The 5000-nt window shown below is 51.7% G+C and overlaps 1 protein-coding gene across 1 annotated transcript in view; it reads left to right on the forward strand.

Moving 5' to 3' along the window:
* The window catches only part of LOC143276686 (uncharacterized), a 125842-nt gene that overhangs the window by 19997 nt on the left and 100845 nt on the right, over nt 1-5000 (forward strand). The gene's annotated exons all lie outside the window — the stretch shown is intronic.

Raw genomic sequence — 5000 nt, forward strand, 5'->3', positions numbered from 1 at the left:
CTGGACTATTTAACAAGGAGTTGAAAATGTCATACATTAGCAATGGACTGCTGAAGATCGTCAACACTGAAGATGATTTCAGTTCAGGGATTTGCGACTTTAACATATCGCAAGTTGTGTGTATTGTGTCTTGTTACGTGTGTGTGTGTGTGTGTGTGTGTGTGTGCTGGGGAGTGGGGGGTGTTGATGTTTTTTTGTTTTCGTTTTCATGAGATGGTCGTCTTGTCGTGTGGTGTCTTGCTTGACGTTCTCGTGTGTAACGTTTTGTGACGTCTTGTCTTGTGACGCAGTATTTTTCTCCTCTACCTTGTTCTAAGCGTGAGTGTTTGTGTGTGACGTAGTTTTTGTGACGAAAATTTTTTTTTTATCTGCTTTTCGAAAAATTATTTTGTCGTGTACTATGTAGTGATGTCTTGCAGTGTGGCGTGTTTCATAATGTATGTGTGGTTTTGCTTAACCAGCACATCGACCATGTAAGTTCGTTACTGTATTGCTTAGGCGTGACAAGAAAACGTGGAATCCTTCTTCGGGCCATGGCGATACCTTTGGAACTTGCCCAGTTTCTTTACGCTGAAACTTTCGCATGAAGCGAGACGTGTTCATAGCCGTTGGGGTGGGTTTTATTTTCATTGTATTTTTCAACGAGTTCTCACCCCATGGCATATTTCCTGTACACAATGTTCGAGGTTAGTATCTGGCAGATCCTCTTGGTGTTAATTTCTTGTATGTCGCACTGGACTCCTGTGATGAAGAGGCATATTGAAATAAATAGATAACTGAATAAATAGATACGATCTGATAAAATGGAGTGTACAAACCATCGACGCCTGATTCTTTGGGTGAAGAATGAAAGCTTGCAGAAAGTGAAGACCGGTGCACGTTGAAGGCTGAGAAAAGACGTTACACTCTTTCTGTCTCTTTCTGTGTCTCTGTCCGTATGTATGTCTCTCTCTCCCTCTCTTTCTCTCTCTCTCTCTGTCGCTGTCTCTAACTCCCCAACCCCCCCTCTCTCTCTCTCTCTCTCTCTCTCTCTCTCTCTCTCTCTCTCTCTCTCAGTCTGTGTGTGTCTTGCTTCCGAAAATTGAAATACATTAAACATTTTCTCTCTCTCTTCCTCTCTGTCTGTATTTATCTGTCTGTCAGTCTGTCTTTGTTTCTATCTTTCACTTTTTCGCACACATACTCGGATGCACACACGCACTCGCGCGCGCGCGCGCGCACACACACACACACACACACACACACACACACACACACACACACACACACACACACACCAAAGACGTGACACAGCGTGTGATGAATAACGTCACCAGGGGCCCAACCCCCACACAGACATTTTTTCCCCTCTGTCTGTAGCCCGACAGAACAGACAAACAGAACAGACAGAAGACGCCAGGTATCGAGGTCATTTCCGCGAGAGGGACAATGTCATCCACCCGGGATACACAAACCCACCCAACCACGCCACCCCACCCCACCCCACCCTGCCCCGTCCGTCCACCCGAGACTCGGCAGTGTTGCTTTGTCACGGCCAATCCGGGTGTGACCCTGTCTTCCCCGCTGGGACGAGAGGAAGACATACAAGAGTCAAGAAGGGGGGAGAGGAGAAGAAGAAGAAGGCACGTTCGAACCACACTGTCAAGATGGTCTGCCTTAGTATTTATTTATTTATTTATTTGTTTGTTTGTTTTCTGAATGGGAATCGCTGCAGTGTGCGTGTGTGTGTGTGTGTGTGTGTGTGTGTGTGTGTGTGTTACAGATAGATAGAAAGATGTATATATAAATATATGTATGTATATATATAACTTCCCACAGGCTAAAATTATGTCTTCGCCAGCAAGAACGATACCATAGAACACAGAAAAGTTAGACACGTAGTCATAATCGTTAAGAAAAATAAAATGAATAATCGAGCGCTTTGATTTGCTTGTATTCTGACCGCTGTGGCGGGCCATACAAGTCATTGTGTTTGTTCGTTATTTTATTTTATTTTATTTCGTTTTTTCTTTCATCTAGGGTGGGTTTCCTTTTCCCGACTCAGGGGAGATGGTGAGAGAGAGGGAGGGAGAGAAGGATGGGAGGAGGGGGTAAGAAATAACGCAAACAAGCCTTGTAGTGGACTTGTCCTTCTTTTCTTTTCTTTTCTGTCCAACTGGGGAGGAAAAAAAATAGAGAGAGAGAGAGAGAGGGGGGGGGGGACAGATTGCACCACTTGCATTTCAAGTAGCTCGTTCAGTTGAAAGAAAGAAAAAGAAAAAAAGTATCACATGAAGAAAGAATTCAAGCAACCTATTTCATCCATGCCACTCCTTTCAAAAAATGAAATGAATAAATGAATAAAGTTAACACATTTTCCTCTCTCTCTCTCTCTCTCTCTCTCTCTCTCTCTCTCTCTCTCTCTCTGTTATATTTTTTTTCTTTCTTTTTCATTGATGGCTTGATGCAAAACAGCAATTGTTACCATCATGAAATAAAATCTTGACTTCAAACACACACACACACACACACACACACACACACACGCACGCACGCACGCACGCACGCACGCACGCACATCGCCACCACCACCACACCACTTCAACACCGCCCCACGCCCCCCACCTCCCCCATAGCCCTCCATCCGCCCACCCTCCACCCACCCACACACACACACACACACACACACACACCACATACACACAACCCACCGCCATCCTGTCTAGAACACAAACCCCAAATCCCAAGCATCCGCTCGCCCCCCAACCGCATCCCCTCCCACCCCCAACCCCTCCCACCCATCAGTCCAGGTAGAGAGGGAGGGAGGAAAGTACCCGGAACTCCCCCTCACCCCTCACCCCTCTCTACACCCCTTCCGTCCCACCCGAAACCCCCCACCTCTGAGCTGAGTGACTGCCACCCCTTCCACATGTGCCGATGATGAGCAAACGGACACAAGCTGTGAATGCTGCCCCCTCCATCTTCCTTACATTCAGGAGTCAGGTGCACACACTTGCCGCTGTTCGTTGGGGAGGGGGGTTGTGTGTGTGTGTGTAAAGGGGAAGGGAGCGTAAGTAGCGGTGGGGTGGGTGGGAATGGCATATGGGAGGTACAGTATGGCATGTAGGGGTGGGGTGGGAATGGCATGTGGGAGGTACAGTATGGCATGTAGGGGTGGGGTGGGTGGGTGGGAATGGCATGTGGGAGGTACAGTATGGCATGTAGGGGTAGGGTGTGGTGGGTGGGAATGGCATGTGGGAGGTACAGTATGGCATGTAGGGGTGGGGTGGGTGGAATGGCATGTGGGAGGTACAGTATGGCATGTAGGGGTTGGGTGGGGTGGTGGGAATGGCATGTGGGAGGCACAGTATGGCATGTAGGGGTGGGGTGGGTGGAATGGCATGTGGGAGGTACAGTATGGCATGTAGGGGTTGGGTGGGGTGGTGGGAATGGCATGTGGGAGGTACAGTATGGCATGTAGGGGTGGGGTGGGGTGGTGGGTATGGCATGTGGGAGGTACAGTATGGCATGTAGGGGGTGGGGTGGGGGGGTGGGGTGGAATGGCATGTGGGAGTTACAGTTGGGCATGTAGGGGTGGGGTGGGGGGTGGGAATGGCATGGGGGAGGTTACAGTATGGCATGTAGGGGTGGGGTGGTGGGAATGGCTTGTGGGAGGTACAGTATGGCATGTATGGGTTGGGTGGGGTGGGTGGAATGGCCTGTGGGAGGTATAGTATGGCAGTAGGGTGGAGTGGGGTGGAATGGCATGTGGGAGGCAGAGTATGGCATGTAGGGGTGGGGTGGGTGGGAATGGCAGGGGGGAGGTACAGTATGGCATGTAGGGGTGGGAGTGGGGGGGGTGGGAATGGCATGTGGGAGGTACAGAATGGCATGTAGGGTGGGGTGTGGGAATGCATGTGGGAGTACAGTATGGCATGTAGGGGTGGGGTGGGGGGTGGGAATGGCATGTGGGAGGTACAGTATGGCATGTAGGGGTGGGGTGGGGGGGGGGAATAGCATGTGGGAGGCACAGTATGGCATGTAGGGTTGGGGTGGGGGGGGGGGAATGGCATGTGGGAGGCACAGTATGGCATGTAGGGGTGGGGTGGGTGGAATGGCATGTGGGAGGTACAGTATGGCATGTAGGGGTGGGGTGGTGGGAATGGCATGTGGGAGGCACAGTATGGCATGTAGGGGTGGGGTGGGGTGGTGGGAATGGCATGTGGAGGGTACAGTATGGCATGTAGGGGTGGGGTGGGGTGGGTGGGAATGGCATGTGGGAGGTACAGTATGGCATGTAGGGGTTGGGTGGGGTGGTGGAATGGCATGTGGGAGGTACAGTATGGCATGTAGGGGTGGGGTGGTGGGAATGGCATGTGGAGGGTACAGTATGGCATGTAGGGGTGGGGTGGGGTGGTGGAATGGCATGTTGGGGGTACAGTATGGCATGTAGGGGTGGGGTGGAATGGCATGTTGGAGGTACAGTATGGCATGTAGGGGTGGGGTGGGTGGAATGGCATGTTGGAGGTACAGTATGGCATGGTGGGGTGGGGTGGGAATGGCATGTTGGAGGTACAGTATGGCATGTAGGGGTGGGGTGGAATGGCATGTGGGAGGTACAGTATGGCATGTAGGGGTGGGGTGGGGGAGTGGGAATGGCATGTTGGGGGTACAGTATGGCATGTAGTGGTGGGGTGGGGGAGTGGGAATGGCATGTGGGAGGTACAGTATGGCATGTAGGGGTGGGGTGGGGGAGTGGGAATGGCATGTTGGGGGTACAGTATGGCATGAAGGGGTGGGGTGGAGTGGTGGGAATGGCATGTTGGGGGTACAGTATGGCATGTAGGGGTGGGGTGGAATGGCATGTGGGAGGTACAGTATGGCATGAAGGGGTGGGGTGGGGGAGTGGGAATGGCATGTTGGGGGTACAGTATGGCATGTAGGGGTGGGGTGGTGGGAATGGCATGTGGGAGGTACAGTATGGCATGTAGGGGTGGGGTGGGGGGAATGGCATGTGGGAG

The sequence above is a fragment of the Babylonia areolata genome, chromosome 32 (assembly GCF_041734735.1).
Source record: "Babylonia areolata isolate BAREFJ2019XMU chromosome 32, ASM4173473v1, whole genome shotgun sequence".
Taxonomy (NCBI): Eukaryota; Metazoa; Mollusca; class Gastropoda; order Neogastropoda; family Buccinidae; genus Babylonia; species Babylonia areolata.